Source organism: Hyla sarda, unplaced genomic scaffold (genome assembly GCF_029499605.1).
Source record: "Hyla sarda isolate aHylSar1 unplaced genomic scaffold, aHylSar1.hap1 scaffold_391, whole genome shotgun sequence".
Classification (NCBI taxonomy): Eukaryota; Metazoa; Chordata; class Amphibia; order Anura; family Hylidae; genus Hyla; species Hyla sarda.
Window position 1 is genome coordinate 27,161 of NW_026610408.1, and position 22,185 is coordinate 49,345.

A 22,185-nucleotide genomic window follows, 5' to 3' on the forward strand; every position below is an offset into this window, starting at 1 on the left:
CCAATGCATGGTCAAGCAACAGCAATGACACACCCTTGTGTATAGGCATGAGACCCTCATGTCATTTAACAGGATTCAGCACCACCCACAAGACTGCTACCTGTCATGTCATGTCAAACCTGCACAGGTGTGCTAGATTATTATTATTTAGTTTTATTTTATTTTTTTACACCAATCAGTGTGCAAACATGGTCATTAAAACGCTAAATGAATAGACGTTCATAAACCAGTCAGTGCAACTCATCATTTTGGTCTCCAATTCTCAAACTCAAATTCTCACTCACGGAGGATTAAATGAGAATCTTTCTTGTTTAACACTGGAATGGGGTGGTGCACTGTTCACTACCCGAAGATACTGCCACATCGGGTCAATGCATAGGGCGACAGAAGCAAGCTTCCAAATCAGCTCCCTTTCTCAAAAATCCATTTAATTTATGGTCCCCAGATAGGGAACGTATGTATCAGTATGTGCTCACAAGTCACCCAAGTGCAAGTATTCACACAAAAAAAAACGTGCCTCAGGATGCGATCTGTCGCAAGATCCTTTCTTTTTTTACACTTGATCTAAGCCAAAAGGCCTAGAGGGGATAACCGGGAAAGGGGTGGACCCAACCATGTCCCCTTCATGAGCACTCACATTACTCATAGGAATGGAAGGAAGGCTGGCAGCCAACCAGCCTCCCATACACTTTCTGGGTGGGTGGCAGTCAGCCACCCATACATACATACAGCACAGGCTAAACCCACATCATCACTTAAAAAAAGGACAGGCGACCATTGCACTCTGATGGAGCATTTAGCAATGCAATCCATAGCCTGGCTTTTGCCTGAACCCCCATCACTCCTCCTCTTGCATATAAGACAATATTTCAGATCTGCATATGAAAACAACACGCCTACCTTTGTTGCACATAGCTGCCTGCCTGTCTCTAGTTACCCCACTGGCTGTAGCTGCGTCCCTTCCGACATGGAATAACACCAACTGTAACGATAAACTGAAAATTAACAGTATAAACCTGCATCATTTTGGACTCTGGTATTTGCTGAATCCGGGTGACCTGACAATCGATGGTGGTGCCGCTGGTGATTCTGGCCTTCTTGGAATCTGTTGGGCCTATGTGTTAGCTCACACATCACTTGGGTATCCATGGTAACTACCACAACATGGTCATCTGCAGTTTACATCTAGCCCGTGGCATTGAATGGCATTTTAAAAGTGCTAAGGGTCCTGGTGCAATAATCCTCCCATGAGGATCAGCCTCAACGGCTTTGTAGATTGCACTCATGTCAGCAACTCCATATACATTTTTTTTTCTTCATGCTTCTTTCTTCATCCTTTTTTCTTTCTGTCATTCAGACTTTCATTCATTCGATCTCTCTCACTCACTTGCTTTAACTCATTTGTTCTCACTCACTCACTCACTCACTCAATCACTCACTCACTCATTCACTCTCACTCACTCTCACTCTCTCACTCACTCGCTCACTAAGTCAGTCTCTCTCTCTCTCTCTTTTTCTTTTTATATATATTTTTTTCCGTCTTCTTCTTCTTCTTCTTCTTCTTCTTCTTCTTCAGACCCTGTCATAGCACTAATGCCTTTCCAATACCACCAGCAGATGGAGACACTCCATTGCAACATTGGTTGTGAGCAGCAGTTTCTAAAAACAAATGCCTCATGGCGAATTTCCCATCCATCAATGGATGGTAAATTTTGTTTTTATCATTCACTGACCACAGAAACCAATGCATGGTCAAGCAACAGCAATGACACACCCTTGTGTATAGGCATGAGACCCTCATGTCATTTAACAGGATTCAGCACCACCCACAAGACAGCTACCTGTCATGTCATGTCAAACCTGCACAGGTGTGCTAGATTATTATTATTTAGTTTTATTTTATTTTTTTACACCAATCAGTGTGCAAACATGGTCATTAAAACGCTAAATGAATAGACGTTCATAAACCAGTCAGTGCAACTCATCATTTTGGTCTCCAATTCTCAAACTCAAATTCTCACCCACGGAGGATTAAATGAGAATCTTTCTTGTTTAACACTGGAATGGGGTGGTGCACTGTTCACTACCCGAAGATACTGCCACATCGGGTCAATGCATAGGGCGACAGAAGCAAGCTTCCAAATCAGCTCCCTTTCTCAAAAATCCATTTAATTTATGGTCCCCAGATAGGGAACGTATGTATCAGTATGTGCTCACAAGTCACCCAAGTGCAAGTATTCACACAAAAAAAAACGTGCCTCAGGATGCGATCTGTCGCAAGATCCTTTCTTTTTTTACACTTGATCTAAGCCAAAAGGCCTAGAGGGGATAACCGGGAAAGGGGTGGACCCAACCATGTCCCCTTCATGAGCACTCACATTACTCATAGGAATGGAAGGAAGGCTGGCAGCCAACCAGCCTCCCATACACTTTCTGGGTGGGTGGCAGTCAGCCACCCATACATACATACAGCACAGGCTAAACCCACATCATCACTTAAAAAAAGGACAGGCGACCATTGCACTCTGATGGAGCATTTAGCAATGCAATCCATAGCCTGGCTTTTGCCTGAACCCCCATCACTCCTCCTCTTGCATATAAGACAATATTTCAGATCTGCATATGAAAACAACACGCCTACCTTTGTTGCACATAGCTGCCTGCCTGTCTCTAGTTACCCCACTGGCTGTAGCTGCGTCCCTTCCGACATGGAATAACACCAACTGTAACGATAAACTGAAAATTAACAGTATAAACCTGCATCATTTTGGACTCTGGTATTTGCTGAATCCGGGTGACCTGACAATCGATGGTGGTGCCGCTGGTGATTCTGGCCTTCTTGGAATCTGTTGGGCCTATGTGTTAGCTCACACATCACTTGGGTATCCATGGTAACTACCACAACATGGTCATCTGCAGTTTACATCTAGCCCGTGGCATTGAATGGCATTTTAAAAGTGCTAAGGGTCCTGGTGCAATAATCCTCCCATGAGGATCAGCCTCAACGGCTTTGTAGATTGCACTCATGTCAGCAACTCCATATACATTTTTTTTTCTTCATGCTTCTTTCTTCATCCTTTTTTCTTTCTGTCATTCAGACTTTCATTCATTCGATCTCTCTCACTCACTTGCTTTAACTCATTTGTTCTCACTCACTCACTCACTCACTCAATCACTCACTCACTCATTCACTCTCACTCACTCTCACTCTCTCACTCACTCGCTCACTAAGTCAGTCTCTCTCTCTCTCTCTTTTTCTTTTTATATATATTTTTTTCCGTCTTCTTCTTCTTCTTCTTCTTCTTCTTCTTCTTCTTCAGACCCTGTCATAGCACTAATGCCTTTCCAATACCACCAGCAGATGGAGACACTCCATTGCAACATTGGTTGTGAGCAGCAGTTTCTAAAAACAAATGCCTCATGGCGGATTTCCCATCCATCAATGGATGGTAAATTTTGTTTTTATCATTCACTGACCACAGAAACCAATGCATGGTCAAGCAACAGCAATGACACACCCTTGTGTATAGGCATGAGACCCTCATGTCATTTAACAGGATTCAGCACCACCCACAAGACAGCTACCTGTCATGTCATGTCAAACCTGCACAGGTGTGCTAGATTATTATTATTTAGTTTTATTTTATTTTTTTACACCAATCAGTGTGCAAACATGGTCATTAAAACGCTAAATGAATAGACGTTCATAAACCAGTCAGTGCAACTCATCATTTTGGTCTCCAATTCTCAAACTCAAATTCTCACCCACGGAGGATTAAATGAGAATCTTTCTTGTTTAACACTGGAATGGGGTGGTGCACTGTTCACTACCCGAAGATACTGCCACATCGGGTCAATGCATAGGGCGACAGAAGCAAGCTTCCAAATCAGCTCCCTTTCTCAAAAATCCATTTAATTTATGGTCCCCAGATAGGGAACGTATGTATCAGTATGTGCTCACAAGTCACCCAAGTGCAAGTATTCACACAAAAAAAAACGTGCCTCAGGATGCGATCTGTCGCAAGATCCTTTCTTTTTTTACACTTGATCTAAGCCAAAAGGCCTAGAGGGGATAACCGGGAAAGGGGTGGACCCAACCATGTCCCCTTCATGAGCACTCACATTACTCATAGGAATGGAAGGAAGGCTGGCAGCCAACCAGCCTCCCATACACTTTCTGGGTGGGTGGCAGTCAGCCACCCATACATACATACAGCACAGGCTAAACCCACATCATCACTTAAAAAAAGGACAGGCGACCATTGCACTCTGATGGAGCATTTAGCAATGCAATCCATAGCCTGGCTTTTGCCTGAACCCCCATCACTCCTCCTCTTGCATATAAGACAATATTTCAGATCTGCACATGAAAACAACACGCCTACCTTTGTTGCACATAGCTGCCTGCCTGTCTCTAGTTACCCCACTGGCTGTAGCTGCGTCCCTTCCGACATGGAATAACACCAACTGTAACGATAAACTGAAAATTAACAGTATAAACCTGCATCATTTTGGACTCTGGTATTTGCTGAATCCGGGTGACCTGACAATCGATGGTGGTGCCGCTGGTGATTCTGGCCTTCTTGGAATCTGTTGGGCCTATGTGTTAGCTCACACATCACTTGGGTATCCATGGTAACTACCACAACATGGTCATCTGCAGTTTACATCTAGCCCGTGGCATTGAATGGCATTTTAAAAGTGCTAAGGGTCCTGGTGCAATAATCCTCCCATGAGGATCAGCCTCAACGGCTTTGTAGATTGCACTCATGTCAGCAACTCCATATACATTTTTTTTTCTTCATGCTTCTTTCTTCATCCTTTTTTCTTTCTGTCATTCAGACTTTCATTCATTCGATCTCTCTCACTCACTTGCTTTAACTCATTTGTTCTCACTCACTCACTCACTCACTCAATCACTCACTCACTCATTCACTCTCACTCACTCTCACTCTCTCACTCACTCGCTCACTAAGTCAGTCTCTCTCTCTCTCTCTCTCTTTTTCTTTTTATATATATTTTTTTCCGTCTTCTTCTTCTTCTTCTTCTTCTTCTTCAGACCCTGTCATAGCACTAATGCCTTTCCAATACCACCAGCAGATGGAGACACTCCATTGCAACATTGGTTGTGAGCAGCAGTTTCTAAAAACAAATGCCTCATGGCGGATTTCCCATCCATCAATGGATGGTAAATTTTGTTTTTATCATTCACTGACCACAGAAACCAATGCATGGTCAAGCAACAGCAATGACACACCCTTGTGTATAGGCATGAGACCCTCATGTCATTTAACAGGATTCAGCACCACCCACAAGACTGCTACCTGTCATGTCATGTCAAACCTGCACAGGTGTGCTAGATTATTATTATTTAGTTTTATTTTATTTTTTTACACCAATCAGTGTGCAAACATGGTCATTAAAACGCTAAATGAATAGACGTTCATAAACCAGTCAGTGCAACTCATCATTTTGGTCTCCAATTCTCAAACTCAAATTCTCACCCACGGAGGATTAAATGAGAATCTTTCTTGTTTAACACTGGAATGGGGTGGTGCACTGTTCACTACCCGAAGATACTGCCACATCGGGTCAATGCATAGGGCGACAGAAGCAAGCTTCCAAATCAGCTCCCTTTCTCAAAAATCCATTTAATTTATGGTCCCCAGATAGGGAACGTATGTATCAGTATGTGCTCACAAGTCACCCAAGTGCAAGTATTCACACAAAAAAAAACGTGCCTCAGGATGCGATCTGTCGCAAGATCCTTTCTTTTTTTACACTTGATCTAAGCCAAAAGGCCTAGAGGGGATAACCGGGAAAGGGGTGGACCCAACCATGTCCCCTTCATGAGCACTCACATTACTCATAGGAATGGAAGGAAGGCTGGCAGCCAACCAGCCTCCCATACACTTTCTGGGTGGGTGGCAGTCAGCCACCCATACATACATACAGCACAGGCTAAACCCACATCATCACTTAAAAAAAGGACAGGCGACCATTGCACTCTGATGGAGCATTTAGCAATGCAATCCATAGCCTGGCTTTTGCCTGAACCCCCATCACTCCTCCTCTTGCATATAAGACAATATTTCAGATCTGCATATGAAAACAACACGCCTACCTTTGTTGCACATAGCTGCCTGCCTGTCTCTAGTTACCCCACTGGCTGTAGCTGCGTCCCTTCCGACATGGAATAACACCAACTGTAACGATAAACTGAAAATTAACAGTATAAACCTGCATCATTTTGGACTCTGGTATTTGCTGAATCCGGGTGACCTGACAATCGATGGTGGTGCCGCTGGTGATTCTGGCCTTCTTGGAATCTGTTGGGCCTATGTGTTAGCTCACACATCACTTGGGTATCCATGGTAACTACCACAACATGGTCATCTGCAGTTTACATCTAGCCCGTGGCATTGAATGGCATTTTAAAAGTGCTAAGGGTCCTGGTGCAATAATCCTCCCATGAGGATCAGCCTCAACGGCTTTGTAGATTGCACTCATGTCAGCAACTCCATATACATTTTTTTTTCTTCATGCTTCTTTCTTCATCCTTTTTTCTTTCTGTCATTCAGACTTTCATTCATTCGATCTCTCTCACTCACTTGCTTTAACTCATTTGTTCTCACTCACTCACTCACTCACTCAATCACTCACTCACTCATTCACTCTCACTCACTCTCACTCTCTCACTCACTCGCTCACTAAGTCAGTCTCTCTCTCTCTCTCTTTTTCTTTTTATATATATTTTTTTCCGTCTTCTTCTTCTTCTTCTTCTTCTTCTTCTTCTTCTTCAGACCCTGTCATAGCACTAATGCCTTTCCAATACCACCAGCAGATGGAGACACTCCATTGCAACATTGGTTGTGAGCAGCAGTTTCTAAAAACAAATGCCTCATGGCGAATTTCCCATCCATCAATGGATGGTAAATTTTGTTTTTATCATTCACTGACCACAGAAACCAATGCATGGTCAAGCAACAGCAATGACACACCCTTGTGTATAGGCATGAGACCCTCATGTCATTTAACAGGATTCAGCACCACCCACAAGACAGCTACCTGTCATGTCATGTCAAACCTGCACAGGTGTGCTAGATTATTATTATTTAGTTTTATTTTATTTTTTTACACCAATCAGTGTGCAAACATGGTCATTAAAACGCTAAATGAATAGACGTTCATAAACCAGTCAGTGCAACTCATCATTTTGGTCTCCAATTCTCAAACTCAAATTCTCACCCACGGAGGATTAAATGAGAATCTTTCTTGTTTAACACTGGAATGGGGTGGTGCACTGTTCACTACCCGAAGATACTGCCACATCGGGTCAATGCATAGGGCGACAGAAGCAAGCTTCCAAATCAGCTCCCTTTCTCAAAAATCCATTTAATTTATGGTCCCCAGATAGGGAACGTATGTATCAGTATGTGCTCACAAGTCACCCAAGTGCAAGTATTCACACAAAAAAAACGTGCCTCAGGATGCGATCTGTCGCAAGATCCTTTCTTTTTTTACACTTGATCTAAGCCAAAAGGCCTAGAGGGGATAACCGGGAAAGGGGTGGACCCAACCATGTCCCCTTCATGAGCACTCACATTACTCATAGGAATGGAAGGAAGGCTGGCAGCCAACCAGCCTCCCATACACTTTCTGGGTGGGTGGCAGTCAGCCACCCATACATACATACAGCACAGGCTAAACCCACATCATCACTTAAAAAAAGGACAGGCGACCATTGCACTCTGATGGAGCATTTAGCAATGCAATCCATAGCCTGGCTTTTGCCTGAACCCCCATCACTCCTCCTCTTGCATATAAGACAATATTTCAGATCTGCATATGAAAACAACACGCCTACCTTTGTTGCACATAGCTGCCTGCCTGTCTCTAGTTACCCCACTGGCTGTAGCTGCGTCCCTTCCGACATGGAATAACACCAACTGTAACGATAAACTGAAAATTAACAGTATAAACCTGCATCATTTTGGACTCTGGTATTTGCTGAATCCGGGTGACCTGACAATCGATGGTGGTGCCGCTGGTGATTCTGGCCTTCTTGGAATCTGTTGGGCCTATGTGTTAGCTCACACATCACTTGGGTATCCATGGTAACTACCACAACATGGTCATCTGCAGTTTACATCTAGCCCGTGGCATTGAATGGCATTTTAAAAGTGCTAAGGGTCCTGGTGCAATAATCCTCCCATGAGGATCAGCCTCAACGGCTTTGTAGATTGCACTCATGTCAGCAACTCCATATACATTTTTTTTTCTTCATGCTTCTTTCTTCATCCTTTTTTCTTTCTGTCATTCAGACTTTCATTCATTCGATCTCTCTCACTCACTTGCTTTAACTCATTTGTTCTCACTCACTCACTCACTCACTCAATCACTCACTCACTCATTCACTCTCACTCACTCTCACTCTCTCACTCACTCGCTCACTAAGTCAGTCTCTCTCTCTCTCTCTCTCTTTTTCTTTTTATATATATTTTTTTCCGTCTTCTTCTTCTTCTTCTTCTTCTTCTTCTTCTTCAGACCCTGTCATAGCACTAATGCCTTTCCAATACCACCAGCAGATGGAGACACTCCATTGCAACATTGGTTGTGAGCAGCAGTTTCTAAAAACAAATGCCTCATGGCGGATTTCCCATCCATCAATGGATGGTAAATTTTGTTTTTATCATTCACTGACCACAGAAACCAATGCATGGTCAAGCAACAGCAATGACACACCCTTGTGTATAGGCATGAGACCCTCATGTCATTTAACAGGATTCAGCACCACCCACAAGACAGCTACCTGTCATGTCATGTCAAACCTGCACAGGTGTGCTAGATTATTATTATTTAGTTTTATTTTATTTTTTTACACCAATCAGTGTGCAAACATGGTCATTAAAACGCTAAATGAATAGACGTTCATAAACCAGTCAGTGCAACTCATCATTTTGGTCTCCAATTCTCAAACTCAAATTCTCACCCACGGAGGATTAAATGAGAATCTTTCTTGTTTAACACTGGAATGGGGTGGTGCACTGTTCACTACCCGAAGATACTGCCACATCGGGTCAATGCATAGGGCGACAGAAGCAAGCTTCCAAATCATCTCCCTTTCTCAAAAATCCATTTAATTTATGGTCCCCAGATAGGGAACGTATGTATCAGTATGTGCTCACAAGTCACCCAAGTGCAAGTATTCACACAAAAAAAAAACGTGCCTCAGGATGCGATCTGTCGCAAGATCCTTTCTTTTTTTACACTTGATCTAAGCCAAAAGGCCTAGAGGGGATAACCGGGAAAGGGGTGGACCCAACCATGTCCCCTTCATGAGCACTCACATTACTCATAGGAATGGAAGGAAGGCTGGCAGCCAACCAGCCTCCCATACACTTTCTGGGTGGGTGGCAGTCAGCCACCCATACATACATACAGCACAGGCTAAACCCACATCATCACTTAAAAAAAGGACAGGCGACCATTGCACTCTGATGGAGCATTTAGCAATGCAATCCATAGCCTGGCTTTTGCCTGAACCCCCATCACTCCTCCTCTTGCATATAAGACAATATTTCAGATCTGCATATGAAAACAACACGCCTACCTTTGTTGCACATAGCTGCCTGCCTGTCTCTAGTTACCCCACTGGCTGTAGCTGCGTCCCTTCCGACATGGAATAACACCAACTGTAACGATAAACTGAAAATTAACAGTATAAACCTGCATCATTTTGGACTCTGGTATTTGCTGAATCCGGGTGACCTGACAATCGATGGTGGTGCCGCTGGTGATTCTGGCCTTCTTGGAATCTGTTGGGCCTATGTGTTAGCTCACACATCACTTGGGTATCCATGGTAACTACCACAACATGGTCATCTGCAGTTTACATCTAGCCCGTGGCATTGAATGGCATTTTAAAAGTGCTAAGGGTCCTGGTGCAATAATCCTCCCATGAGGATCAGCCTCAACGGCTTTGTAGATTGCACTCATGTCAGCAACTCCATATACATTTTTTTTTCTTCATGCTTCTTTCTTCATCCTTTTTTCTTTCTGTCATTCAGACTTTCATTCATTCGATCTCTCTCACTCACTTTCTTTAACTCATTTGTTCTCACTCACTCACTCACTCACTCAATCACTCACTCACTCATTCACTCTCACTCACTCTCACTCTCTCACTCACTCGCTCACTAAGTCAGTCTCTCTCTCTCTCTCTCTTTTTCTTTTTATATATATTTTTTTCCGTCTTCTTCTTCTTCTTCTTCTTCTTCTTCAGACCCTGTCATAGCACTAATGCCTTTCCAATACCACCAGCAGATGGAGACACTCCATTGCAACATTGGTTGTGAGCAGCAGTTTCTAAAAACAAATGCCTCATGGCGGATTTCCCATCCATCAATGGATGGTAAATTTTGTTTTTATCATTCACTGACCACAGAAACCAATGCATGGTCAAGCAACAGCAATGACACACCCTTGTGTATAGGCATGAGACCCTCATGTCATTTAACAGGATTCAGCACCACCCACAAGACAGCTACCTGTCATGTCATGTCAAACCTGCACAGGTGTGCTAGATTATTATTATTTAGTTTTATTTTATTTTTTTACACCAATCAGTGTGCAAACATGGTCATTAAAACGCTAAATGAATAGACGTTCATAAACCAGTCAGTGCAACTCATCATTTTGGTCTCCAATTCTCAAACTCAAATTCTCACCCACGGAGGATTAAATGAGAATCTTTCTTGTTTAACACTGGAATGGGGTGGTGCACTGTTCACTACCCGAAGATACTGCCACATCGGGTCAATGCATAGGGCGACAGAAGCAAGCTTCCAAATCAGCTCCCTTTCTCAAAAATCCATTTAATTTATGGTCCCCAGATAGGGAACGTATGTATCAGTATGTGCTCACAAGTCACCCAAGTGCAAGTATTCACACAAAAAAAAATGTGCCTCAGGATGCGATCTGTCGCAAGATCCTTTCTTTTTTTACACTTGATCTAAGCCAAAAGGCCTAGAGGGGATAACCGGGAAAGGGGTGGACCCAACCATGTCCCCTTCATGAGCACTCACATTACTCATAGGAATGGAAGGAAGGCTGGCAGCCAACCAGCCTCCCATACACTTTCTGGGTGGGTGGCAGTCAGCCACCCATACATACATACAGCACAGGCTAAACCCACATCATCACTTAAAAAAAGGACAGGCGACCATTGCACTCTGATGGAGCATTTAGCAATGCAATCCATAGCCTGGCTTTTGCCTGAACCCCCATCACTCCTCCTCTTGCATATAAGACAATATTTCAGATCTGCATATGAAAACAACACGCCTACCTTTGTTGCACATAGCTGCCTGCCTGTCTCTAGTTACCCCACTGGCTGTAGCTGCGTCCCTTCCGACATGGAATAACACCAACTGTAACGATAAACTGAAAATTAACAGTATAAACCTGCATCATTTTGGACTCTGGTATTTGCTGAATCCGGGTGACCTGACAATCGATGGTGGTGCCGCTGGTGATTCTGGCCTTCTTGGAATCTGTTGGGCCTATGTGTTAGCTCACACATCACTTGGGTATCCATGGTAACTACCACAACATGGTCATCTGCAGTTTACATCTAGCCCGTGGCATTGAATGGCATTTTAAAAGTGCTAAGGGTCCTGGTGCAATAATCCTCCCATGAGGATCAGCCTCAACGGCTTTGTAGATTGCACTCATGTCAGCAACTCCATATACATTTTTTTTTTCTTCATGCTTCTTTCTTCATCCTTTTTTCTTTCTGTCATTCAGACTTTCATTCATTCGATCTCTCTCACTCACTTGCTTTAACTCATTTGTTCTCACTCACTCACTCACTCACTCAATCACTCACTCACTCATTCACTCTCACTCACTCTCACTCTCTCACTCACTCGCTCACTAAGTCAGTCTCTCTCTCTCTCTCTCTTTTTCTTTTTATATATATTTTTTTCCGTCTTCTTCTTCTTCTTCTTCTTCTTCTTCAGACCCTGTCATAGCACTAATGCCTTTCCAATACCACCAGCAGATGGAGACACTCCATTGCAACATTGGTTGTGAGCAGCAGTTTCTAAAAACAAATGCCTCATGGCGGATTTCCCATCCATCAATGGATGGTAAATTTTGTTTTTATCATTCACTGACCACAGAAACCAATGCATGGTCAAGCAACAGCAATGACACACCCTTGTGTATAGGCATGAGACCCTCATGTCATTTAACAGGATTCAGCACCACCCACAAGACAGCTACCTGTCATGTCATGTCAAACCTGCACAGGTGTGCTAGATTATTATTATTTAGTTTTATTTTATTTTTTTACACCAATCAGTGTGCAAACATGGTCATTAAAACGCTAAATGAATAGACGTTCATAAACCAGTCAGTGCAACTCATCATTTTGGTCTCCAATTCTCAAACTCAAATTCTCACCCACGGAGGATTAAATGAGAATCTTTCTTGTTTAACACTGGAATGGGGTGGTGCACTGTTCACTACCCGAAGATACTGCCACATCGGGTCAATGCATAGGGCGACAGAAGCAAGCTTCCAAATCAGCTCCCTTTCTCAAAAATCCATTTAATTTATGGTCCCCAGATAGGGAACGTATGTATCAGTATGTGCTCACAAGTCACCCAAGTGCAAGTATTCACACAAAAAAAAACGTGCCTCAGGATGCGATCTGTCGCAAGATCCTTTCTTTTTTTACACTTGATCTAAGCCAAAAGGCCTAGAGGGGATAACCGGGAAAGGGGTGGACCCAACCATGTCCCCTTCATGAGCACTCACATTACTCATAGGAATGGAAGGAAGGCTGGCAGCCAACCAGCCTCCCATACACTTTCTGGGTGGGTGGCAGTCAGCCACCCATACATACATACAGCACAGGCTAAACCCACATCATCACTTAAAAAAAGGACAGGCGACCATTGCACTCTGATGGAGCATTTAGCAATGCAATCCATAGCCTGGCTTTTGCCTGAACCCCCATCACTCCTCCTCTTGCATATAAGACAATATTTCAGATCTGCATATGAAAACAACACGCCTACCTTTGTTGCACATAGCTGCCTGCCTGTCTCTAGTTACCCCACTGGCTGTAGCTGCGTCCCTTCCGACATGGAATAACACCAACTGTAACGATAAACTGAAAATTAACAGTATAAACCTGCATCATTTTGGACTCTGGTATTTGCTGAATCCGGGTGACCTGACAATCGATGGTGGTGCCGCTGGTGATTCTGGCCTTCTTGGAATCTGTTGGGCCTATGTGTTAGCTCACACATCACTTGGGTATCCATGGTAACTACCACAACATGGTCATCTGCAGTTTACATCTAGCCCGTGGCATTGAATGGCATTTTAAAAGTGCTAAGGGTCCTGGTGCAATAATCCTCCCATGAGGATCAGCCTCAACGGCTTTGTAGATTGCACTCATGTCAGCAACTCCATATACATTTTTTTTTCTTCATGCTTCTTTCTTCATCCTTTTTTCTTTCTGTCATTCAGACTTTCATTCATTCGATCTCTCTCACTCACTTGCTTTAACTCATTTGTTCTCACTCACTCACTCACTCACTCACTCAATCACTCACTCACTCATTCACTCTCACTCACTCTCACTCTCTCACTCACTCGCTCACTAAGTCAGTCTCTCTCTCTCTCTCTCTTTTTCTTTTTATATATATTTTTTTCCGTCTTCTTCTTCTTCTTCTTCTTCTTCTTCTTCAGACCCTGTCATAGCACTAATGCCTTTCCAATACCACCAGCAGATGGAGACACTCCATTGCAACATTGGTTGTGAGCAGCAGTTTCTAAAAACAAATGCCTCATGGCGGATTTCCCATCCATCAATGGATGGTAAATTTTGTTTTTATCATTCACTGACCACAGAAACCAATGCATGGTCAAGCAACAGCAATGACACACCCTTGTGTATAGGCATGAGACCCTCATGTCATTTAACAGGATTCAGCACCACCCACAAGACTGCTACCTGTCATGTCATGTCAAACCTGCACAGGTGTGCTAGATTATTATTATTTAGTTTTATTTTATTTTTTTACACCAATCAGTGTGCAAACATGGTCATTAAAACGCTAAATGAATAGACGTTCATAAACCAGTCAGTGCAACTCATCATTTTGGTCTCCAATTCTCAAACTCAAATTCTCACCCACGGAGGATTAAATGAGAATCTTTCTTGTTTAACACTGGAATGGGGTGGTGCACTGTTCACTACCCGAAGATACTGCCACATCGGGTCAATGCATAGGGCGACAGAAGCAAGCTTCCAAATCAGCTCCCTTTCTCAAAAATCCATTTAATTTATGGTCCCCAGATAGGGAACGTATGTATCAGTATGTGCTCACAAGTCACCCAAGTGCAAGTATTCACACAAAAAAAAACGTGCCTCAGGATGCGATCTGTCGCAAGATCCTTTCTTTTTTTACACTTGATCTAAGCCAAAAGGCCTAGAGGGGATAACCGGGAAAGGGGTGGACCCAACCATGTCCCCTTCATGAGCACTCACATTACTCATAGGAATGGAAGGAAGGCTGGCAGCCAACCAGCCTCCCATACACTTTCTGGGTGGGTGGCAGTCAGCCACCCATACATACATACAGCACAGGCTAAACCCACATCATCACTTAAAAAAAGGACAGGCGACCATTGCACTCTGATGGAGCATTTAGCAATGCAATCCATAGCCTGGCTTTTGCCTGAACCCCCATCACTCCTCCTCTTGCATATAAGACAATATTTCAGATCTGCATATGAAAACAACACGCCTACCTTTGTTGCACATAGCTGCCTGCCTGTCTCTAGTTACCCCACTGGCTGTAGCTGCGTCCCTTCCGACATGGAATAACACCAACTGTAACGATAAACTGAAAATTAACAGTATAAACCTGCATCATTTTGGACTCTGGTATTTGCTGAATCCGGGTGACCTGACAATCGATGGTGGTGCCGCTGGTGATTCTGGCCTTCTTGGAATCTGTTGGGCCTATGTGTTAGCTCACACATCACTTGGGTATCCATGGTAACTACCACAACATGGTCATCTGCAGTTTACATCTAGCCCGTGGCATTGAATGGCATTTTAAAAGTGCTAAGGGTCCTGGTGCAATAATCCTCCCATGAGGATCAGCCTCAACGGCTTTGTAGATTGCACTCATGTCAGCAACTCCATATACATTTTTTTTTCTTCATGCTTCTTTCTTCATCCTTTTTTCTTTCTGTCATTCAGACTTTCATTCATTCGATCTCTCTCACTCACTTGCTTTAACTCATTTGTTCTCACTCACTCACTCACTCACTCACTCATCACTCACTCACTCATTCACTCTCACTCACTCTCACTCTCTCACTCACTCGCTCACTAAGTCAGTCTCTCTCTCTCTCTCTCTTTTCTTTTTATATATATTTTTTTCCGTCTTCTTCTTCTTCTTCTTCTTCTTCTCTTCTTCTTCTTCTTCTTCTTCTTCTTCAGACCCTGTCATAGCACTAATGCCTTTCCAATACCACCAGCAGATGGAGACACTCCATTGCAACATTGGTTGTGAGCAGCAGTTTCTAAAAACAAATGCCTCATGGCGGATTTCCCATCCATCAATGGATGGTAAATTTTGTTTTTATCATTCACTGACCACAGAAACCAATGCATGGTCAAGCAACAGCAATGACACACCCTTGTGTATAGGCATGAGACCCTCATGTCATTTAACAGGATTCAGCACCACCCACAAGACAGCTACCTGTCATGTCATGTCAAACCTGCACAGGTGTGCTAGATTATTATTATTTAGTTTTATTTTATTTTTTTACACCAATCAGTGTGCAAACATGGTCATTAAAACGCTAAATGAATAGACGTTCATAAACCAGTCAGTGCAACTCATCATTTTGGTCTCCAATTCTCAAACTCAAATTCTCACCCACGGAGGATTAAATGAGAATCTTTCTTGTTTAACACTGGAATGGGGTGGTGCACTGTTCACTACCCGAAGATACTGCCACATCGGGTCAATGCATAGGGCGACAGAAGCAAGCTTCCAAATCAGCTCCCTTTCTCAAAAATCCATTTAATTTATGGTCCCCAGATAGGGAACGTATGTATCAGTATGTGCTCACAAGTCACCCAAGTGCAAGTATTCACACAAAAAAAAACGTGCCTCAGGATGCGATCTGTCGCAAGATCCTTTCTTTTTTTACACTTGATCTAAGCCAAAAGGCCTAGAGGGGATAACCGGGAAAGGGGTGGACCCAACCATGTCCCCTTCATGAGCACTCACATTACTCATAGGAATGGAAGGAAGGCTGGCAGCCAACCAGCCTCCCATACACTTTCTGGGTGGGTGGCAGTCAGCCACCCATACATACATACAGCACAGGCTAAACCCACATCATCACTTAAAAAAAGGACAGGCGACCATTGCACTCTGATGGAGCATTTAGCAATGCAATCCATAGCCTGGCTTTTGCCTGAACCCCCATCACTCCTCCTCTTGCATATAAGACAATATTTCAGATCTGCATATGAAAACAACACGCCTACCTTTGTTGCACATAGCTGCCTGCCTGTCTCTAGTTACCCCACTGGCTGTAGCTGCGTCCCTTCCGACATGGAATAACACCAACTGTAACGATAAACTGAAAATTAACAGTATAAACCTGCATCATTTTGGACTCTGGTATTTGCTGAATCCGGGTGACCTGACAATCGATGGTGGTGCCGCTGGTGATTCTGGCCTTCTTGGAATCTGTTGGGCCTATGTGTTAGCTCACACATCACTTGGGTATCCATGGTAACTACCACAACATGGTCATCTGCAGTTTACATCTAGCCCGTGGCATTGAATGGCATTTTAAAAGTGCTAAGGGTCCTGGTGCAATAATCCTCCCATGAGGATCAGCCTCAACGGCTTTGTAGATTGCACTCATGTCAGCAACTCCATATACATTTTTTTTTCTTCATGCTTCTTTCTTCATCCTTTTTTCTTTCTGTCATTCAGACTTTCATTCATTCGATCTCTCTCACTCACTTGCTTTAACTCATTTGTTGTCACTCACTCACTCACTCACTCAATCACTCACTCACTCATTCACTCTCACTCACTCTCACTCTCTCACTCACTCGCTCACTAAGTCAGTCTCTCTCTCTCTCTCTCTCTTTTTCTTTTTATATATATTTTTTTCCGTCTTCTTCTTCTTCTTCTTCTTCTTCTTCAGACCCTGTCATAGCACTAATGCCTTTCCAATACCACCAGCAGATGGAGACACTCCATTGCAACATTGGTTGTGAGCAGCAGTTTCTAAAAACAAATGCCTCATGGCGGATTTCCCATCCATCAATGGATGGTAAATTTTGTTTTTATCATTCACTGACCACAGAAACCAATGCATGGTCAAGCAACAGCAATGACACACCCTTGTGTATAGGCATGAGACCCTCATGTCATTTAACAGGATTCAGCACCACCCACAAGACAGCTACCTGTCATGTCATGTCAAACCTGCACAGGTGTGCTAGATTATTATTATTTAGTTTTATTTTATTTTTTTACACCAATCAGTGTGCAAACATGGTCATTAAAACGCTAAATGAATAGACGTTCATAAACCAGTCAGTGCAACTCATCATTTTGGTCTCCAATTCTCAAACTCAAATTCTCACCCACGGAGGATTAAATGAGAATCTTTCTTGTTTAACACTGGAATGGGGTGGTGCACTGTTCACTACCCGAAGATACTGCCACATCGGGTCAATGCATAGGGCGACAGAAGCAAGCTTCCAAATCATCTCCCTTTCTCAAAAATCCATTTAATTTATGGTCCCCAGATAGGGAACGTATGTATCAGTATGTGCTCACAAGTCACCCAAGTGCAAGTATTCACACAAAAAAAAACGTGCCTCAGGATGCGATCTGTCGCAAGATCCTTTCTTTTTTTACACTTGATCTAAGCCAAAAGGCCTAGAGGGGATAACCGGGAAAGGGGTGGACCCAACCATGTCCCCTTCATGAGCACTCACATTACTCATAGGAATGGAAGGAAGGCTGGCAGCCAACCAGCCTCCCATACACTTTCTGGGTGGGTGGCAGTCAGCCACCCATACATACATACAGCACAGGCTAAACCCACATCATCACTTAAAAAAAGGACAGGCGACCATTGCACTCTGATGGAGCATTTAGCAATGCAATCCATAGCCTGGCTTTTGCCTGAACCCCCATCACTCCTCCTCTTGCATATAAGACAATATTTCAGATCTGCATATGAAAACAACACGCCTACCTTTGTTGCACATAGCTGCCTGCCTGTCTCTAGTTACCCCACTGGCTGTAGCTGCGTCCCTTCCGACATGGAATAACACCAACTGTAACGATAAACTGAAAATTAACAGTATAAACCTGCATCATTTTGGACTCTGGTATTTGCTGAATCCGGGTGACCTGACAATCGATGGTGGTGCCGCTGGTGATTCTGGCCTTCTTGGAATCTGTTGGGCCTATGTGTTAGCTCACACATCACTTGGGTATCCATGGTAACTACCACAACATGGTCATCTGCAGTTTACATCTAGCCCGTGGCATTGAATGGCATTTTAAAAGTGCTAAGGGTCCTGGTGCAATAATCCTCCCATGAGGATCAGCCTCAACGGCTTTGTAGATTGCACTCATGTCAGCAACTCCATATACATTTTTTTTTCTTCATGCTTCTTTCTTCATCCTTTTTTCTTTCTGTCATTCAGACTTTCATTCATTCGATCTCTCTCACTCACTTGCTTTAACTCATTTGTTCTCACTCACTCACTCACTCACTCAATCACTCACTCACTCATTCACTCTCACTCACTCTCACTCTCTCACTCACTCGCTCACTAAGTCAGTCTCTCTCTCTCTCTCTTTTTCTTTTTATATATATTTTTTTCCGTCTTCTTCTTCTTCTTCTTCTTCTTCTTCTTCTTCTTCTTCTTCAGACCCTGTCATAGCACTAATGCCTTTCCAATACCACCAGCAGATGGAGACACTCCATTGCAACATTGGTTGTGAGCAGCAGTTTCTAAAAACAAATGCCTCATGGCGGATTTCCCATCCATCAATGGATGGTAAATTTTGTTTTTATCATTCACTGACCACAGAAACCAATGCATGGTCAAGCAACAGCAATGACACACCCTTGTGTATAGGCATGAGACCCTCATGTCATTTAACAGGATTCAGCACCACCCACAAGACAGCTACCTGTCATGTCATGTCAAACCTGCACAGGTGTGCTAGATTATTATTATTTAGTTTTATTTTATTTTTTTACACCAATCAGTGTGCAAACATGGTCATTAAAACGCTAAATGAATAGACGTTCATAAACCAGTCAGTGCAACTCATCATTTTGGTCTCCAATTCTCAAACTCAAATTCTCACCCACGGAGGATTAAATGAGAATCTTTCTTGTTTAACACTGGAATGGGGTGGTGCACTGTTCACTACCCGAAGATACTGCCACATCGGGTCAATGCATAGGGCGACAGAAGCAAGCTTCCAAATCAGCTCCCTTTCTCAAAAATCCATTTAATTTATGGTCCCCAGATAGGGAACGTATGTATCAGTATGTGCTCACAAGTCACCCAAGTGCAAGTATTCACACAAAAAAAAACGTGCCTCAGGATGCGATCTGTCGCAAGATCCTTTCTTTTTTTACACTTGATCTAAGCCAAAAGGCCTAGAGGGGATAACCGGGAAAGGGGTGGACCCAACCATGTCCCCTTCATGAGCACTCACATTACTCATAGGAATGGAAGGAAGGCTGGCAGCCAACCAGCCTCCCATACACTTTCTGGGTGGGTGGCAGTCAGCCACCCATACATACATACAGCACAGGCTAAACCCACATCATCACTTAAAAAAAGGACAGGCGACCATTGCACTCTGATGGAGCATTTAGCAATGCAATCCATAGCCTGGCTTTTGCCTGAACCCCCATCACTCCTCCTCTTGCATATAAGACAATATTTCAGATCTGCATATGAAAACAACACGCCTACCTTTGTTGCACATAGCTGCCTGCCTGTCTCTAGTTACCCCACTGGCTGTAGCTGCGTCCCTTCCGACATGGAATAACACCAACTGTAACGATAAACTGAAAATTAACAGTATAAACCTGCATCATTTTGGACTCTGGTATTTGCTGAATCCGGGTGACCTGACAATCGATGGTGGTGCCGCTGGTGATTCTGGCCTTCTTGGAATCTGTTGGGCCTATGTGTTAGCTCACACATCACTTGGGTATCCATGGTAACTACCACAACATGGTCATCTGCAGTTTACATCTAGCCCGTGGCATTGAATGGCATTTTAAAAGTGCTAAGGGTCCTGGTGCAATAATCCTCCCATGAGGATCAGCCTCAACGGCTTTGTAGATTGCACTCATGTCAGCAACTCCATATACATTTTTTTTTCTTCATGCTTCTTTCTTCATCCTTTTTTCTTTCTGTCATTCAGACTTTCATTCATTCGATCTCTCTCACTCACTTGCTTTAACTCATTTGTTCTCACTCACTCACTCACTCACTCAATCACTCACTCACTCATTCACTCTCACTCACTCTCACTCTCTCACTCACTCGCTCACTAAGTCAGTCTCTCTCTCTCTCTCTCTTTTTCTTTTTATATATATTTTTTTCCGTCTTCTTCTTCTTCTTCTTCTTCTTCTTCTTCTTCTTCTTCAGACCCTGTCATAGCACTAATGCCTTTCCAATACCACCAGCAGATGGAGACACTCCATTGCAACATTGGTTGTGAGCAGCAGTTTCTAAAAACAAATGCCTCATGGCGGATTTCCCATCCATCAATGGATGGTAAATTTTGTTTTTATCATTCACTGACCACAGAAACCAATGCATGGTCAAGCAACAGCAATGACACACCCTTGTGTATAGGCATGGGACCCTCATGTCATTTAACAGGATTCAGCACCACCCACAAGACTGCTACCTGTCATGTCATGTCAAACCTGCACAGGTGTGCTAGATTATTATTATTTAGTTTTATTTTATTTTTTTACACCAATCAGTGTGCAAACATGGTCATTAAAACGCTAAATGAATAGACGTTCATAAACCAGTCAGTGCAACTCATCATTTTGGTCTCCAATTCTCAAACTCAAATTCTCACCCACGGAGGATTAAATGAGAATCTTTCTTGTTTAACACTGGAATGGGGTGGTGCACTGTTCACTACCCGAAGATACTGCCACATCGGGTCAATGCATAGGGCGACAGAAGCAAGCTTCCAAATCAGCTCCCTTTCTCAAAAATCCATTTAATTTATGGTCCCCAGATAGGGAACGTATGTATCAGTATGTGCTCACAAGTCACCCAAGTGCAAGTATTCACACAAAAAAAAACGTGCCTCAGGATGCGATCTGTCGCAAGATCCTTTCTTTTTTTACACTTGATCTAAGCCAAAAGGCCTAGAGGGGATAACCGGGAAAGGGGTGGACCCAACCATGTCCCCTTCATGAGCACTCACATTACTCATAGGAATGGAAGGAAGGCTGGCAGCCAACCAGCCTCCCATACACTTTCTGGGTGGGTGGCAGTCAGCCACCCATACATACATACAGCACAGGCTAAACCCACATCATCACTTAAAAAAAGGACAGGCGACCATTGCACTCTGATGGAGCATTTAGCAATGCAATCCATAGCCTGGCTTTTGCCTGAACCCCCATCACTCCTCCTCTTGCATATAAGACAATATTTCAGATCTGCATATGAAAACAACACGCCTACCTTTGTTGCACATAGCTGCCTGCCTGTCTCTAGTTACCCCACTGGCTGTAGCTGCGTCCCTTCCGACATGGAATAACACCAACTGTAACGATAAACTGAAAATTAACAGTATAAACCTGCATCATTTTGGACTCTGGTATTTGCTGAATCCGGGTGACCTGACAATCGATGGTGGTGCCGCTGGTGATTCTGGCCTTCTTGGAATCTGTTGGGCCTATGTGTTAGCTCACACATCACTTGGGTATCCATGGTAACTACCACAACATGGTCATCTGCAGTTTACATCTAGCCCGTGGCATTGAATGGCATTTTAAAAGTGCTAAGGGTCCTGGTGCAATAATCCTCCCATG

General features: G+C 43.4%; 13 pseudogenes; all 13 read right to left on the reverse strand.

The window, feature by feature from the left end:
- Positions 1 to 325: 325 nt before the first annotated feature.
- LOC130332942 (U2 spliceosomal RNA) lies at positions 326 to 589 on the reverse strand (annotated as a pseudogene).
- A 1,477-nt stretch (positions 590 to 2,066) lies between these two features.
- Positions 2,067 to 2,330, reverse strand: LOC130332943 (U2 spliceosomal RNA; annotated as a pseudogene).
- A 1,480-nt stretch (positions 2,331 to 3,810) lies between these two features.
- On the reverse strand, positions 3,811 to 4,074 carry LOC130332944 (U2 spliceosomal RNA; annotated as a pseudogene).
- A 1,475-nt stretch (positions 4,075 to 5,549) lies between these two features.
- Positions 5,550 to 5,813, reverse strand: LOC130332946 (U2 spliceosomal RNA; annotated as a pseudogene).
- Positions 5,814 to 7,293: 1,480 nt separating this feature from the next.
- Positions 7,294 to 7,556, reverse strand: LOC130332949 (U2 spliceosomal RNA; annotated as a pseudogene).
- A 1,481-nt stretch (positions 7,557 to 9,037) lies between these two features.
- On the reverse strand, positions 9,038 to 9,302 carry LOC130332922 (U2 spliceosomal RNA; annotated as a pseudogene).
- A 1,473-nt stretch (positions 9,303 to 10,775) lies between these two features.
- LOC130332832 (U2 spliceosomal RNA) lies at positions 10,776 to 11,039 on the reverse strand (annotated as a pseudogene).
- Positions 11,040 to 12,513: 1,474 nt separating this feature from the next.
- Positions 12,514 to 12,777, reverse strand: LOC130332947 (U2 spliceosomal RNA; annotated as a pseudogene).
- A 1,480-nt stretch (positions 12,778 to 14,257) lies between these two features.
- LOC130332948 (U2 spliceosomal RNA) lies at positions 14,258 to 14,521 on the reverse strand (annotated as a pseudogene).
- A 1,501-nt stretch (positions 14,522 to 16,022) lies between these two features.
- On the reverse strand, positions 16,023 to 16,286 carry LOC130332950 (U2 spliceosomal RNA; annotated as a pseudogene).
- A 1,475-nt stretch (positions 16,287 to 17,761) lies between these two features.
- Positions 17,762 to 18,025, reverse strand: LOC130332920 (U2 spliceosomal RNA; annotated as a pseudogene).
- Positions 18,026 to 19,511: 1,486 nt separating this feature from the next.
- On the reverse strand, positions 19,512 to 19,775 carry LOC130332952 (U2 spliceosomal RNA; annotated as a pseudogene).
- A 1,485-nt stretch (positions 19,776 to 21,260) lies between these two features.
- LOC130332953 (U2 spliceosomal RNA) lies at positions 21,261 to 21,524 on the reverse strand (annotated as a pseudogene).
- Positions 21,525 to 22,185: the final 661 nt, after the last annotated feature.